This window comes from Meriones unguiculatus, chromosome 8, assembly GCF_030254825.1.
Source record: "Meriones unguiculatus strain TT.TT164.6M chromosome 8, Bangor_MerUng_6.1, whole genome shotgun sequence".
Taxonomy (NCBI): domain Eukaryota; kingdom Metazoa; phylum Chordata; class Mammalia; order Rodentia; family Muridae; genus Meriones; species Meriones unguiculatus.
In genome coordinates this window covers 40,709,614-40,727,410 of record NC_083356.1, presented here as the reverse complement: position 1 = coordinate 40,727,410, position 17,797 = coordinate 40,709,614, and the positions used below count along the sequence as shown (strand labels likewise).

Here is a 17,797-nt window from a genome sequence, read left to right as displayed (position 1 = left end):
TGACTTGGCAGTGCCATAGTGCTTGGCTATGTGACCAAAGAGTATACTTGATGTTTCTAAGAGTGTGTTTTTTTAAAATGAGGGTACAGTTTAAATTAGTGAAATAGGAGTAAAACATATTGCCCTTCAAAATGTTGTGGCTCACAGCCAATTGTTAGAGCCTGAGTAGAAGAAAAAACTGACATCCGTGGACTAGAGAGAACTGTGCTCTCCCTGCTTGAACATCAACGCCAGTTCTTCTTGGTTCTTCAACTTGACGTTCTTTGGACTCAAACTGCAGTACCAGGGCTTTCTGAATCTTTGCACAAATACTCTGAATATTTTGACCTTGCCATTCTCCATAATTATATGAACCAATTCCCAAAATGAGTCTCTTTCTATATGCATATTTACCAATCACTGCCATTTTCCTGGAGCACCATGAATGTATTCTAGGAAGAAGGAAGAACCATCATAAACTATGTAAACCTTTAGCTCAGAATCATCAGAAGACCAGTGTGGTTGGGGCTGGAGGGGGCAGATGTTAAGAGAAATGAGGTATTGGAACAGTATTAGAGAAGACTGTTTAATTTACTAGTAAGGGCAGAAGCAGAAGCCAGGTGCCAAGGGATTAAGGGCTGGTGGGTGGTAAAAAATTTGAAGTTTCATGTCTAGACAGTTCTTCAATATGTCTAACATTTACTGTATGGAGAGACACTGCATGGAGGTACATTCTAGGAGAAAAAGTCTTGCTCTTGCATATGGGCAGAAAATGAGAGATACTGATGCAGCTGGAGGGAGAGAGGAAAGAATTGGTAGGAAGAAGTTTCAGACATGGTGGAAGCTTGGGGCATTGTAGTGGGTTGAATGGTGGCCCTTCTTCCTCAAATATTTCTATGTCCTAATGCTCAGGCTCTGTAAATGTATATGGGCAAAAGTCTTTACAGGTGTAATTAGGGTGAGGATCTTGAGATGAAGTAACCTTGGATATGATAAACATGCTTATAGAAGACACAAGAGAAGACCCAGAGATGCAAAGAGTACTAACCACGGGAGAGGTTGGAGTGATGATGCCATGGAAACCAAGGGTCACTGGGCACCACTGGTCCCTCCAGAGGCCATGTGGCTTAGCTATCAACTTGAATTAGGAGTTCCAGACTTTGGAATTCTGGCAGAGAACACTTTTCTTGTGAGGACCTGAATCTGCGGTAATTTGTTATGCAGCCCTAGAAACCTAAGATGGGTGAGATGAAGCCAAAGTTCTACCCCTTCCTTTCAAGCACAGGACTCTCACCTGTCTCCAGAGAGTGCCCTAGCTCAAAATACCTTCTTTATGTTATAGCCTGTTCCTTCTACAGCTGTTTTTGAAATTATTTGTGTTTCTACTCTAGGAGGCCAAGTGCTAGAGGGAAATGCCATGGCCCTCAAAGATGAGCATGCTGAGCTTCTTGTATCTTGACCCTTGCTGTGCAATAGCTTTAGTCTGTGGCAGTTGTCTTGAGTACCAAAAGTGCTAATTTACACAAATATAGCTCAGTCCCCAGACCAAGAGTTTGTGATGAGCATCTGCTCACTTACCTTTAATGAGCCACATTCATCTTTATACCTTCATTAAGAGTCACCAGTTACAAAAATGATGATTGTTGTTTGGGTTTCTGGTTTGCTGCTATGGGTACTGGCCCTGTCTTTTTCTTCAGTAACTTCTGCATGGGAGACATCCATCTTAGCATTTATATGACTAACTCTGGCAATCCCAAGATCCAAACATTATAATGTTTGCTTTATAGGTGTGAAAAAAGAGCTGAAGCCATGTTTGGTACCCAGGGCTGGTTCCTCAGCTTGCACACTCCTGATGAAGTGTAAGTAAAAAAAGTGGGTGTGCCATCAGAATGGCTAAGATCAAAAACTCAAGAGACAACACATGGTGGAGAGGTTGTGGAGAAAGGGGAACCCTCCTCCACTGTTGGTGGGAATGCAAACTTGTACAACCACTCTAGAAAGCAATCTGGCATTTTCTCAGACAACTAGGAATAGCGCTTCCTCAAGATCCACTATACCACTCCTAGGCATATACCCAAAAGAGTCTCAAGTACACAATAAAGACATTTGCTCAACCATGTTTGTAGCAGCCTTATTTTTAATAGCCAGAAGCTGGAAACAGCCCAGATGTCCCTCAGTGGAGAAATGGATGCACAAATTGTGGTATATCTACACAATTGCTCAGCAATAAAAAAACAAGGAAATCATGAAATTTGCAGGTAAATGGTGGGATCTGGAAAAAATCATCCTGAGTGAGCTATTCCAGAAGCAGAAAGATGCACATGGTATATACTCAGTCATATAGACATATAATTTAGGATAAACCTACTGAAATCTGTACACCTAAAGAAACTAATCAAGAGGGAGGACTCTTGCTAAAATGCTCAATTCCTATCCAGAAAGGCAAAGAGGATGGACATCAGAAGAAGGAGAAAAGAGGGAATAAGTCAGGAGCCTGACACAGAGGACCTCTGAAAGGCTCTGCCCTGAAGACTATCAATGCAGATGCTGAGACTAATGGGCAACCTTTGGGCAGAGTGCAGGGAATCTTAGGAAAGAAGTGGGAAACAGTAAGATCGGGAGAGGACAGGAAATCCACAAGGAGAGCAACAGAACAAAAAAATCTGAGCACAGGGGTCTTTCCTGAGACTGATACTCCAACCAAGGACCATGCATGGAGATAACCCAAGACCCCTGCACAGATGTAGCCCATGGCAGTTCAGTATCCAAGTGGGTTCCATTGTAATAGGAACAGGGACTGTCTCTGACATGAAGTGATTGGCCTGCTCTTTAATTACCTCCCCCTGAGGGGGAAGCAGCCTTACCAGGCCACAGAAGAAGACAATGCAGCCACTCCTGATGAGACCTAATTGACTAGGATCAGAAGGAAGGAAAAGAAGTCCTCCCCTATCAGTGGACTTGGGGAGGGGCATGCATGCAGAGGGTGGAGGAAGAAAGCGATTGGGATGGGAGGAGGAAGGGAACCACAGGGGGGAGGGGATACGAAGAGAATAAATTGTAATTAATGAAGAGTAAAAAATAATAAATAAATAAATAAATACAAGACTCAAAAAAAAAAAAAAAAAAAAGAAAGTGGGTGTGAATTTGTTGCCATCAGCATCCCTACAGCCTGGATTCCTCTCCTTGTAGTCTGTTTGCATTCCTTAGCTAAACCCAGTGTCTGCCCTAGTTCAAGTGTCGCTCCTCCCCAACTCCTGCCCTGACCCCATGTGTCTTTCTTTTCCTCTTCCCATAGTGGGTGTGGGGAGGGTTAAAGCCTAGCATACTGCTGGAGCTGCGTCTCTTCACAGATCTTTTCATATAACATTTAATGGCTGGTAATGACTCTGACCCCAGCAGCAACCATCTATGAACTTCAGCTTGGCATTTCAATTAGTAGCTTTATGAAGTTGCTTACTATTTAGTAGCTTTATGAAGTTGCCCAGATTGAGCCTTACTATTTAATAGCTTTATGAAGTTGCCCAGGTTGTGGAGATTCTGAATCTATTTACTTATCATCAACAAAAAGTCAAGAAGATAGTGAAAATAGAGTTTTGGGCATGTTCGAGGGAGCCCAGTGCCCTCTGATTTTCATCGCAGAATGGTCTTCAGTGATTTTCTTCAAGATCTCAGCCATCTCCCATCATATTTAGAGTCTGAGTTTCTAGGTCAAAGGTTTTAAAGAGAGTGGGGATTCGTGGTATGTTTGGGGGAAGGATTCTGAGACCATACTGAAGAGATCTGCTCCCTAGACCCTATATTCAAAAAAAAATATGCAGCATCCACTAGAGAGACATATGAATAAAGGAATCAACGAAGAGAGCTGACGAATCCCAAATGACTCCAGCATGCCTTCTTTCCACTTCCCTTTGATTGATGAAGAGCACAAAGGGCGAAGCTTTAAGGCAGCCCAGATCAGAAATGGTGGATGGAGCCCTAATCTTCAGAGCCAGAAGGGTCACTGGAGTGCTCAGAATCTAAACAGAGTCTGTGATGTGGTGACTAGATCTACAGGAGACTGCAGAGTCACAAAGGGAGACACAGAAAGAAAGAATGGTGGGTGGCAGAGCACACGGCAGCCATGAAGGTGACATGGACCAGGGACTCTTGGGACTGGCCCCATGGGTGCCCATTATGTATGGCTCTCACACCTGTAACTCGCCTGTGATTGATGTCCAGAGTTTGTTCAGCATGACTTTCTGAATTACCTCTTCTTTCCTGAATAAGGTCAGGGTTTTAAATCACCATTAGAAAATAAAGAGGGCTTTGTTTTGAGATTAAGAAGAAGAAAAAAAAAGTCCAGGCTGGTAAAAATCATCAACTTTCGGTTTAATTTAGTGCGATAATATGATTTTGGTGTAGTCTAGTGTAATCATCCACACACTATGTTCTTATTCTCTTTGAAGTTTCCTCATCCCTGCTTCAGGCTGAGGTAGTGCTGCAGGAGGGTGAGGGATGCCAGCTGGCTTCATCCTGCCTCCTATGGATCAAGTCCTGTTTCTGATCCTTCCAGAGTTAGCCTCCGGGGAGAGAGCATTTGGAGAAAGGTCACTCCACAGTGGCATTCCTCCATGGCCACTGTACAATTTTTTTTTTTTTTTAAACAGGAAGCTTTTCTGGGTTTCTCTGAGCCCTGTGCTGGTGATCTCCTGCAGTGTCCCCTAGATGATCACTGATCTGTTCCGAACTGTCACTCTGACTCTCTTAGGTCCTGATGTACCAGGTGATCCTCCCCTCGCTCCTCTACGCAGCTCCTTCATGCCAGGCTTTTGATTGAATGCAATTAAAGTCAAAATGCCATTTCGTTTTGTAAAATCAATCCCCCATGCCTGGAAGATGCTTGCCTTTCTTCAATTGTTGATAGAGCAGTGCACAGAACTTCTTTAATATTGCTACCAGCAAGAGAGAATTCAGTTTTCTTTGTGCATGTCTAACAGTCTTCTCTCTTTAAACTTTCCTAATTCTAGGTGCTACTCATGTTAGGCTCCCTAAGGGACCCCATGAAACCTTTCCCCTTTGTGTCAACATGAAGGGAAATAGTCTCCTCAGATGTGGAAGATGGTCAGCACATGTTCTACTGTTATAAGCATCCCCAATCTTCTCTGTCACCTCTTCACTTATGTCCTGTGGAGCCTGGAAAGTACAGAGTTAGTCAGAGAAGGCTGGAGGAGCAGATGCAGGATTCCCTAGCTTAGAGTCCTCTTTGGAGAGCCCAGGTTCTAGCTTTACAATGCAATAGTGGCTAAAACTTAATTGTTTTTGCCTCAAGTTTTTGGGAGCTTTGTTAAAATCTAAGGTGACATTTTACTTTCTGTTCCAAGGTTTTGGGGTACTCTCTCTGGTTTTGAAACAGCGTTCCAAAGTGACACCCATCTTGAATATACCTTGCCTCTTAGGAGGACCATGATTTTCTCAGCTCGCATGGATCCTCTGATTGCATATTCATTTGCAGTTCATGATTGGCTGTTCAGCACCCTGATTCATTCCTATTCCTCAATCAGGATTTACCAAAAAGTAACACCGAGGAAATATTTCCAGCCAGATGTAACACATGCCTCCAAATCTACCTCTAAAGGTGTTGGAGCAGAAGGAATTGAGAGGTTGAGGCCAGCCTGACAGTGAGATCCTATCTAAAAACAAACAGACAAACAAACAAACTGTCCCTAAAGAAAGAAAGCAAAAACGAAAACTTGAAAGGAATATTTTCACAATAACTGATTTCTCGTTTGGTCTAAAGTCACTCTGTAATTAGTCCTGGCTGTCTACTGAGCTGAGCTGGAGGATTTCTGAGGGGCAGAGCTTAGGCTTTCTGTGTCTTCAGAAATCCCCAGAATTTGCAACAAGAGCTGGTGTTTCATATGCCCCCAACCAATACATGTTTAACGGTTTGATTGGCTAGGTTCTGGGAATACTTACCAGTTCCTCTTATGTGTTAGGTATTTGGTTAGTGTGGTGGCTAGAGAATGAAGTATTCCCCACAGGGTCATATGTTTGAAAACTTGGTCCCAAGTTGGTGGTCCCAAGTTTGAGGAGATTATGGAGCCTTTAGGAAGTGGAGTCTTGCTGGAGGAAGTGTGTCACTGGGGATGAGATTTGAGGTGTTGTAGTCTGGCCCCACTTCCTGTGCTTTCCGTGCTTCCTGACTGCTGATGCAAATGGACAGGTCAGTCCTACGCCTTCCAGCTAGCATGCCTTCCCTGACAAGATGAATTATATTTCCCCTGAAACTGTAAGCCAAGTTTAACCCTTTCTCCCTTAAATTGCTTTTGTCTGGATACTTTTTTTTTTTCAATGCAGTTTATTCAGAAACCTTGAACAATCCTCAGACCCTGGGGAAAGCCAGCCCACAGCTTAAATAGCCTCTGGGTAGCCAACCCAGGCGTGCCACGTGGGCAATGCAGATAGGTCCACATACATGGAAGCAAGCCAGATCCTCAGCCTTAGCCAAATGTGGAATTGTTCGTGACAGAGAGCACTCACCATCAGGAAGGTGGAAGGCGGAAACCAGCTCCATCTTTAAGGCATAGCATTCCGCAGCTCTCTACAGTTCTCCCTTTTTGTTTTAGATGCATCAGGCAAGAGTAGAGGTCTGATCTCTGATATTAGAAATAAATTGGGACTTTGTACCGATGTTCGTTTAGGTGCCATCCACCCAAAGAGCATCAGACCCGACTGATACCTTTTTCTCAGAGGCGGGACCTGGGGCATCAACCCGCATGCAACCAGACATGCCCTTCTCTGGGTCCAAAGTGGCTGACCCTGAGTGCAGTGTTTAGCCTCGCATCCTGAGCATAACATTTTAGCTTTTTATGGTATCCAACCATGCTTGGGGAGAATGTCCTGCTTCAATGGCTGTAAAGGCCTGAATGATCAAGGCTGCATCACACTGTTGTGAGACTCTAATCTTGCATATATACCACAGGCAAACCAAGGAGACCAACACCAGAAGGCCTGCTAACGCTCCCATGCCCGCCCATTCCTTCAGATGATTCATGGCTGCAGCAATCCATGATGATAATCCTGTGGCTAGTCCTGCGTCCACTCTGGTAGAATTTACTGTGACAATGGCCACTCTCAGCTCCTCCATTGTAGTATCGAATTCTCCAGTCCAATTACCTAAAATATAGCTCGACAATTGTTTAGACTTGTCTGGATATTTTTATCATAGAAACAGGAAAATAACTACGCTAGTTATTCCTGTTGATATAGCAGGCCTGCAAAACAACAAACTGAAACTTGGCCTCTGATTTCCTGCTGCTCCTTTTGAAGACATCAGTGGGAATACTTTTGATCAGTTCAAATGGTTTCCATTAGAACAGTGCTGTGTTCATGTATCTTAAAGAAGAGTTAAATAATAAAAGGTGTATCACTTCAGACAACCAGGAATAAGTTGACTTTAGGAGTTTGACAGTAGCATCTGCAACTAACAACTGCAAGATAACAGCAGCTTTCACCTACACTTGTGTTCAGAGAAGAAAAGTAATAGGAGGATGGATCCAGAACCTTTTTTTTTTTTTTTTTTTTATTTAAAGCTTGACACAAGCTAGAGTCATTTTGGAAGGAGAAACCTCAATTGAGAAAATACCTCCAACAGATTAACCTGTAGGAAAGTCTGTGGGACATCTTCTTGACTAATGACTGATGCAAGAGGGCACATTCCACTGTGGGTGGCGCCATCTCTGGACAGGTGTAAGAAATGCAGCTAAACATGAGTCTGGAGAGCAAGCCGGAAAGCAGCATTTTTCTCTGTGGCCTTTGCTTCAGTTTATGTCTCCAGGGAACTACCTTGTATTTCTGCTCTGACTTCATTTCATGATGGACTTGTAAGCTCTCAGCTGAAATGAACCCTTTTCTCCTCAGGTTGCTTCCGGTCATGGTGTTTTCTCACGGCAATAGAAAGCAAACCGGAAGACTTATTATCCTGTGATATTGACTGGGTCTGTAGCACGAGTCCTTGCATACGCCAGTCATTGGTGAGGTGAATGGAAAAATGAGATTGGCTCAGATCAGCCAACATGCATTCATTCTTAGGGCTGGGGAGAAGCCACAGATAATGTGTCCTCTCATCCCTGAAACAGGTTTCCTTAGCATCGAAGAAGTCATGGGTGATTGCAGGAGATGCTGATGTCATGAGTGCTGATGTCATCAGCATGACAATCACAGGGGTAATAACACTAGTATGGAAAAATGGATCTTTTTCAGTTAGTGTTCTGTTGCTGTGAAGAGACACTGTGAGCACAGCACCTTTTATCAAAGAGAACATTTAATTGGGGCTTGCTTACAGGTATAGTTTGTTATCATCATGGTGGGGAGCATGGGGACACGCAGGCAGACATGTTGCTGGAAGAGCAGCTGCGAGTTCCACATCTGGATCCTCAGGCAGTAGGAAGAACGGAGACTCTGAGCTTTGGAATGGGCTTTTTGAAACCTCAAAGCCCACCCCCAGTGACCCACTTCCTCCAGCAAGGCCACACCTCGTAATCCTTTCAAATAGTGCTACTCCCTGGTAAGCAAGTATTCAAGCCTTTGAGGCTATGGGGGCCATTCTCATTGAATCCACCGCAGAACCCATAGATCTTTATTAAGTTTACAGGGACAGGATTCTATTTCCTTTCTGACCCCACCTTCTAGAAAGATCAACTTTCAAATCCTCACACCACTGTCTATTGTTGAGAACAGATGGGCTTTTGCACTGAGCATAGCTGAGTTCATCTCTCTTTTGATTATTGACTCTGACCATTGTCAATTCCCTCCTCCTCACTGCTTAGTTTTCTTATCTATAAAGTGAGAATAATAATGCTACAGAATGAAGCTTCTGAGGACAGGAAGGTATGTGCATAAAGAGACTAGCATGTTATATGTCAATAATTTTAGCATTGTTCTTACCCGGAACCTTATGGCGTTATCTTCTGCAGTGTGTGGCACTCTGCTTCTCTTTGTGATTCCTTCCCATCTCCATTTTGTTTCTTTTATTTTGCTTCTTTTGGAAATTTTTACTGGCAGCTTTATTAAATCATTGTACCTAAGCCCAGGTACTGCTAGCCTTATGATTCTGGGACTGGAATGCCACAGACTCCATCACTCCTTCCCATTGGCTCCTTCCTGCCTGGAGCTTCCTATTGGTTGGAGTTCCTCCTAAGCACTACTGTGGACATGGCAGCCCTTTGCTAGCAGCCCCTGCCAGCACAGAGACAGCCTCGGCCCACCTTGACGCCATCATCATCTGAGTATTTGGCTTTCCTGATTTCGGAGGTCTTAGCTCTCTCAGCTGTATCCTTTCCCCAGAGGCAGGAGTCAGCTCCATAGGACGCCTTTTCTCCATTTCTAGGATTTAATCACTTTAACCTTCATCCTGGGTTTACTAATTGTAACGTCTTCCCTAGGTGGCCACTTTGAATGTTGTAGTTACCAAGCTAACCATGTAGTTACCATGGTTTTATGGCTAGTTAACAATTTTAACTTAAAAACACCAGCTAACGTGTGTTCTGTCTCAGGACTGTACTCCCCACCCCCAACCTACCCAGTGTCTCCATGGCTGCTGAACTGCTCTGAACACTAAGGAGAATATAATATACAGGATGAGAAGTAGCTGCCTAGTGGAGCCCACGTAGTATCAGGAAAACAGAAACACATACATGAAGAAAATATGTTCTGTCAAATGGATTTAAAAAAGCTATAGTAAGCAATATTATGGAGTGGTATGTAATAGTGTCATTGGATTCACATTTTTATTTTATTGTTTTACAATTTATTCATTTTCTGATTGTAGCCCCCTTCCTCATCTCCTCCCAGTCCACCCTCCCTCCCTCTTCCCCCCATCCCCTTCCCCTAGTCCAGGAGGGGATTCATAGTTGGTACTGAAAACACAGTGAAGGACCGTGGTTAAGAGTCACAGGCCCCGGGGAAGAATGGACTGCCATTGTTTAGCTAAATCATCGTGGAACTAAACCGCAACCTAAACATTTATGTAGTCATAGACAAATTCTACTCACATCCTTAATCAGAGAAGCTTCTCTTAGCTGTGTGTGAGTGCAGAATTTCATGGCTGCTCATGTTGCTTAAAAATGGACAACTGAGTGTTCAATTGTAAATAGGACACTTACCCCACTCTGTCCAAAGCTCAGGAGATATCACAAAAGAGGGAGTGGCAAGAAAATAAGAACGGGAAAATAGAGAGAAGGGCTGTAAAATTCCATCTTCAGGCATGAAGACCTATTGCAGACATGCTCTTAAGACATCAGTGGCAGTTTTCTACCCTGGGCTTGCACGAGACTGTGACTAGGAATAGTCAAGCAGGGAAGGGAGTGGTGCTGACGGGACCCGATTCGTCTTAGCTGAATTATTGGCTACTGATGGATTCTGGTGAAGGGATCGTCATTGACCTCAGCTGTGCACCCAACAGTGAGCCTCCCAGTGTCCGATGGATAGTTCCAAACCCAGGTTACACAGACAGCCCTGGTTAAACTCAATGGGTCAAACAACAAAACAAAACAAAACAAAACAAAACAAAACAAAACAAAACACCCTGAATACAGAGAGGAAGGGATGAGAGAGATAAGAGAGAATGGGTGATAAAGATGGGTCTATTTGAATTTTCTACATGCAGACATCCATTTAGAACAGCCCCACTTGTTGAAGATGTTTCCTTTTCTTCATTGTATGGTTTTGGCTTCTTTGTCAAAAATCAAGTATCAGTAGGTATGTGGGTTTATTTCTGGTCTATTTGATTCCATTGATCCACCACTCTGTTTCTATGCAGTTTTAATTACTATTGCTCTGTAGTATAGCTTGAAATCAGGGATTATGATAACTCCAGAAGATCCTTTATTGTACAAGGTTGTTTTAGCTATTCTGTTTTTTTTTTTTATATATATATATGAAGTTGAGAATTGTTCTTTCAAGGTCTGTAAAGAATTGTGTTGGTATTTTGATGAGAATTGCATTGACTCTATAGATTGTTTTTGATTACATGGCCATTTTTTGTTATGTTAATCTTACTGATCCATGAGCATGGGAGAATGGATAAGGTTGCCTGCGTTTTGGCCTCTTGTCCCTAGCATGCCTGCCTTGCCTGACCTCAGTGGAAGGGGATGTGCTCAGCTCTGGTACAACTTGATGTGCCGGAGTGCGTTGATTTGGGAGGGGAGGCTCCCTTTTTCTGAGAAGGGGAAGGGGAAATGGAGAAGAGGGTGGGAGGGTGGGGCTCGGAGGAGAGAAGGGAAGAGGCTGATATCAGGATGTAAACTGAGTAAATAAATAAATTTACAAAAGAAAAAAGAAAAAAGAAAGTGGGGGAGAGAGTAAACAATGCATTTTGTATTTGTATTAACTTGTCAATAAACAAATTTAATCAATTAAAGAGCAAGAACTAGTAAGGCTCTAAATACATTGTCCTATCCAGGAAAAAAGGTTAAGTCTTTTAGTAGGGTAGTATTTGTGTGTGTATGATGTATGCACATGTGTGTATGATGTGTTTGTATATTTGGTGTGTGTGATATGTGTGTTTCTGTGTATGTGAGTAGTATGTGTGGCACATGTGATGTGTGTATATTTATGTATGATGTGTGCATATATGTGATACGAGTGATATAGTGTTGTGCATGTGATGTTATGTTGTTGTGGGTATATGTGTATGTGTGTGGTGCGTGTTTCTATGTGTGTTGTGTTTGTGTGTGTGTGCATATTGTGTGTGTGTAGTGTGATGTGTGTGATTTGTGTAATGTGTGTGTTGTATGTATGTGTGGTTTTTGATGTGTGTGTTGTGTATGTGCATGTGTGTGGTATGGTGTCTATGTGTTACTTCCTCTGTCTGACTACATCATCCTTGAATTGTATCTTCCTGAGGACAGATCTGAGGCTCATTTAAAACAGATTGATGGTCTGGCTCTTAGAAGACCCCATCTTTCCTCATCTTTTAGAGCTCAGTGGAATCCACTGAAATTGCTAGCGCATAGTGCCCATTTGTCTTCCTGAGCACCAAGAGGACACTTTGATTTAGAGAATTTTACTGTTAGAGATTTCCAGTTAGAAAGCTTTCCCCCAGTAGTAGCTTTTGACTCTAGGTTTCATGGAACAGGTTCTCACAGGGAGACCTAAGCAGGGTCTTGGGAACAGAAGGGTATGGTCATAGGTGACAAATGCTCTACCAGCCTGAGAGGGAACAGGACTTGCATCTCGGGGACCAGCCAGTTTCTTACTGGTGGCTGTGGTACTGGCTCTTTATCATGCCTTTACTTAAGCTTGGAAGCATCTGGACCTAGGGGGCAGTCCCCCTGTCTTTCTGAGCAATCATGTGCTGACTGGAACATGGGACAGACAACAGGTGAGGCTGCAGGTCGGCTGCCTGGAATGTTGTTTTGGGACTGGATGTTCACACCAGAGGATTCTTTGGTCCCAATTTAGGAAAAGTCACAGGGTTTTCCTTGCTGGGTTTCTGAAAATGCTCCTAGGCTGCAAGGAATACTTTGGTTATTGCCAAGGAGGATAAATAGATCTGCCTTTCCTTTCCTACTCATTGTTCTTTTGGCATGGATTCAAAGGTAAAGTTTATCTTATTACTGTTGTGAAGGGACCAATTAGTGCTTGCCCGTGGCATCCCTGCAGCTGGTATTTGTAGATATCAGATAAGTAGGAGAGCAAGCAGTGGTCACAGAGTCCAAGGATGCTTTGAATCATTGGTGCCTGAAACCATGTTAGGCGCCATAGAAACACTCGTCTCATTCATTCCACATAACCACCTCAGGAGATGGTATGTTGTCATTGTTGCTGTTCTCCTATAAAGAAAGAAATACAAGCTGACAGTGACAGTTTGTACTCTTGTAACAAAGTGTCACAGACTGGGTGGTTTGTAAACAGAAATTTATGTCTCAAAGCTCTGGAAGCTGAGAAGTCTAATATTGAGACACAGACAGAATTGGTGTTCAATGAGGGCTCATTTCCTGGGTCGTAAATGACACCCTTTTACTGTGTTATCACAAGGCAGATCTCTGGGGTCTGTTTTTAAGAGCATTGATGCCACTATGAAGGCTCTGTCTTCATGATTCAACCAACCCCCACCCCACAACCCAGTACCAACTGTGACCTGGAGGGGTTGAAATTTTAACACGTGAATTCTGAGGGGACAGAGCATCATGTTATTGTACTGTAATCACTAAAGATTACATAGGGTTAGAAGTGGGACTCCAACGTAGGATTTACAAGAGATCTTTATATGAGGCAGGTGGGAGTGAGGAGGCTTTTCGGACAAAATCTCTTCATGTCCATTTAAATGACTCATTATTGAAGGAAGTCTTGTCTGAGAGAAAGGTTATCTTTGCTTTGTGTTCTAAAGACAAACTGGATAAAAATCCAATCAAACTTACTAGGCACCTATCAGGCTAGGCATTAGCCTAAGTGCTTTGAAGCACCTGATCTTATTTAATTTTCTCATTATCTTGTAGGATGGTGATTAACATCTCCATTGTACAGGTGGGGTCACTGAAGCTCATCTTGAATTAATCTGCACCTACTTGCTCGGGTCTGCTGTTGCCAAAGCCGGGGCCAAATTTTAAGGGTTAATCTCGTCTGTGAGCTCGTTAGTCTGGGATTTGGTGCTTTACTCTGGGAACAAATTGTTTCCAAACTAAGTGACCTTTGAAATCATGTCATGAGCTCACACTTTCCCTTTGGGTTGTGAATTCTGATGGTACCCAGCAAAGTGCGTCCCCGGTGAATGGGAGGGCACGGCTGGAGCAGCATTGGCCGTGGGTGGCGTCTGTGTGGGTCAACTGGTGGTATGTATGTGGTTCCGGGTCTTGGTTCTTCATATCACTTCTGCTGGGTCCAGAATATTTCTCTCTACCCACATGTCTGGGTTGGAAGGCACAGCTGGGTCTGTTTAGGCATTTTCTCTTTCTCTCTGGTCAGAGAACATAGGAAGCCTCCAGTTACGCATCATAAGTTATTTCAGGGTAGTTGCAGTTCTTTTTTAAAGATATTTTTTTATTTTAGGTTTTTATTATTATTATTTTTTTTTTGTGTGTGTGTGGGTGTTTGGCCTGCACGCATGTAAGTATACAGTGTACACGCAGTGGCCACAGAGGCCAGAAGAGACCATTGACACTGGAATTACAGAAGCTGCCATGTGGGTACCGGGACTCAAACACTGGTCTTTTGAAGATCAACCGGAGCTCTTAGCCACTGAGCCATCTCTCCAGCAGCCCTAGATGGAGTTCCCCCCAGGTCACTACTGGGGTTCCCTGGCTCTGCCCAGGTCTTTCAGGCTTAGTGCAATGCTGGCCTGGGAGATTCTTTGTTGGGAATGGGGCATCCTGTCCAATGTAGGATGTTTGTCAGCCTTTCTGTGTTCTAGTCACAGAAGAATATATCGGAGATTGCTGAACACCACCAGGGAACAGATCCTTCCATCCTCGTGGAGAGCCCCAAGGAAACCCCCAAGAGGCTCTGGGCAAAGCTTCAAGTCTCATTATCAGGCCTTGAGAATCTCAGAATGTCCCTAACATTTTCTTTTTGTTAGAAACTCACCCAAACTAGAACAATATCTCAGAGGGAAGAAATGAGAATTAGCTTTTCAATGGACGGAACAAAAAAGAATTCAGAGCTCTTAAAAAAAAAACAAAACTTTTTATTGATTCTCTCCACATAATACACCCTTCTCCCTTACAACCTCCCTCCCCCCCCAAAAAAAGAAAAGAAAACAACAACAACCTGCAAAAAACAAAACAAAACAGAACAGAACATCTCATCATGGAAGCTGTAGTGTGGCAGGCACCGTGTGTCCCACTGTATATCCCTCTGTCCACACATCTTCACTTGGAAAAGTTCATTGCAATAAGTCATTGGACCGGTTCCAGGTCTCTGGCTTCTTTGACACAATCAATATTGGTTCCTCATTGGGCCTCTTCCAGTTTATCCTGTTGTCCTGTGTCATGGAGACCCTGCAGCTTTGGATCAGCAGGACTAGTCCTTTCATGACTCCCAACCATTCACAGATGATATAGATTTTGGGATGGGCCAACTCAAAGCCCTGGATTTGGGACTTGGGTCGTAGCTGAGCTGGTCAGTGGCCGGCTCTCCCTTACCAGCACTAACAGGGCGAGCTCGCCAGCATTGCTCGGGCTAGGCCACCCGATGCCACATGGGCAGGAAGCAGGGTCAGCCCTCCTGCTTTCATGCCCTCCGGGCCGGCTCACCCGCACCCTCGCCTCTAGAAACAGCTCCACTGTGCTGCCCAGTCAAGGCAAGGAGGCCACTCTCCCACGTGCTGTGAGGGCCAGCTGTCCCCCGCTAGTGCCCTTGGGGCTGGCTCACCCGTGCCTTTGCCATCAGAGCTAGCTCCACTGTGTTGCCAAGACAAAGTGCAGAGCCTGCATTCCTGAATTCTGCAGCCAGCGAGGGACAAAGCCAGCTCACCTCTTTTCATGAGCACTGGGCCAGCTCTCCCAACTGCCACAGGTGGAGGGGAGTGAGGAGCAGGGAGGGCATTGCCCAGCACTCACACCGTTTCATAGCAATCAGGCGGCAGTGCCAGCTTTTCACTGTTCTCACCCTCGGAGCCAGCTTACCTGCATCCCCTCCACCAGGGTCAGCTCTGCTGTGCTGTCCAGGTGAGTCGCAGGGCCAGCTTTCCTGAGTGCCACAGCCAGTGAGGGCAGGGCCAGTTCTGCCCAGCCCCTGGGTATCCGTTGTGGTCCCTGGCAGCTGCCCTGACCAGGGAAGTTCCCATATTCTCTAGTGGTAATGTGAGCCTCGGACATCGACCTCTGCCATTGCACAGTCATGGCCTCAGACATGGGCCTCAGTGGCAGCTTGGGCTGGTGCCTCACCATGGTCCCAGGTGGCAGGGATGGCCACTCACAATAGGCAAGCTGGCCTCTCAAGCATCGAGGCCCTAGTTCCATCTGTCTTCATAATGCTCAAGCTGCGCCACTTCTCTTACTCTCCCATCTGTCTACCACATACTCACATGTTGTGATGGCTCCTGTTGCAGGCTGCCCATGTGGCCCCTGGGTGACATCCTTCAGCAAGCTGGTGGCTACGGCCAGCCTCTGCCATGGCTGGAGGGTAGGTCTGTGGATGGCTTGGCGGTCCACAGGTCTCTGTCCATCTTCCTTCTCCCATGCTGCACTGTCTGGATTTGATTTGATTTGCTTTTTATGTGTCCTAGGTATAAAACAGCTTTGGCTACGAAGCCAGGCATCAAGCTAGGATGAACAAGGGACTGCCATCTGCTCTGCCCCTGACTGATATAAGAACACCACCACCAACAAGGTGTCTCTTTGCCCACTGCCTCTTTACCCCATTGTGTTAAAGTATACATAACATAAAGTATACATAACATAAATTGTATCATTTTGGTCATTTATAAAAGTATCAATACATGCATGCTATTGTTGCCCTAATGTCACCCTTACAAGTTTCCAGAACTTTCTTCATTTTTCCAGGCTGAAACTTTCTACCCTTTATATAGTTACTCCCACCTCTCCTCATTCCAGCCCCAGGCAGAAGCCTACACTTCCTGTCTTTGTTAATTTGACTGTTTTGTGTATCTCATCGAAGAAGACTCATGCGGGGTTTGCCCTTTTGTTGCTGGCTTATTTCACTTAGCTTAATGCTTCCCAGGTTCATCCATGCTGCAGTGCCCGTCAGAATTTCTCTTTAAGGCTGGAGAATATTGTAGACATCTTTAATCTCCCACAGCTATCCAATTTCAAAGCCCCATTGGCCTATAAGCACTGGGGAGCAGAAATCCTACTTTAACTTAGAATTCTGTCTTGGAAATGTTTTCCTAGGCTTGAAGTGTGGACTTGAGCTGAATCAGTCTTGGCAATATGGCTCAGGCAGACTTAATAAAATGGGATTTGGGATTTTGGTTTACTTCTATTTTGTGATGTAAATGTAAATTATAATTAGATGGGTCTAGACTAGAATTCTTTTACTGCTTGTAAAGAAATGTGTTGTGTGAATTTGACAAATTATCATTGCTATGTTTGCTTTCATTTGCAAGTTGGAGGGATGTTATAGCCTCAATGTTTGTATTTTCACCAAATTCACATTTTGGAGTGCAACTCTCTAGGTCATGATATTAAGAAGCTGGGGCCTTTGGAAAGTGCAAAGTCGTCAGGGTGGGGCTTTCATGCAGTGGATTAGCACCCTAATGAAAGACAACCAAAGAAGCTTATTTGCCTCATTCTTTTCACTAGGTAGGGTCAACCAAAAGGCAATAGCCATGAGGAAAGGCTCTCATTTGAATGCCCTGACCTTGGGAATTCCAGTCTCTAGACCCATTTCAACAAACTGTTACTAACTGGCTATAAATTACTCAGCCCAAGGTTACTTATTTTTTTATTAATCCAACCAGATTAAGACTGAGACAAGGGCACAGGAGGAGCTATTCTTAATGATTCACTTTATTGACAATAAGAAGAGTTAATTTACATCTAATAACCTTCCAGGGTTGTGTTCATGTGGTTACATGTACCACATACTCTGTTATTTGATTTTTAGAAATATTTATTTATTTTCTTTTATCTGTACAAATGTTTTGCTTGCATGTATGTAAGTGACATGTTTGTCTCCAGAAGAGGAGGCTCTATGTCCTAGAACTAGGGCCAAGAACTAATGTAAGCTCTTAAATACTGAGCCATTACTCCAGCTTCTTCATTATTTGATTTGAGTGTAGCCATAGGACTTTATCTTAGGATTCTATGTTTTAAGGGGGAAAAAAAGTCACATGCAGATTCAAGGAAATTCCAAGGCAAACAAAAGCAAAAATAAGCCA

At 44.0% G+C, this 17,797-nt stretch overlaps 1 non-coding gene across 1 annotated transcript; it reads right to left on the bottom strand.

The window, feature by feature from the left end:
* Window positions 1-16,170: 16,170 nt before the first annotated feature.
* On the bottom strand, window positions 16,171-16,308 carry LOC132656110 (small nucleolar RNA SNORA48). Its single transcript, XR_009594051.1, has one exon. It is a non-coding gene; the product is annotated as a small nucleolar RNA SNORA48 (small nucleolar RNA).
* Between the last annotated feature and the right edge of the window lie 1,489 nt (window positions 16,309-17,797).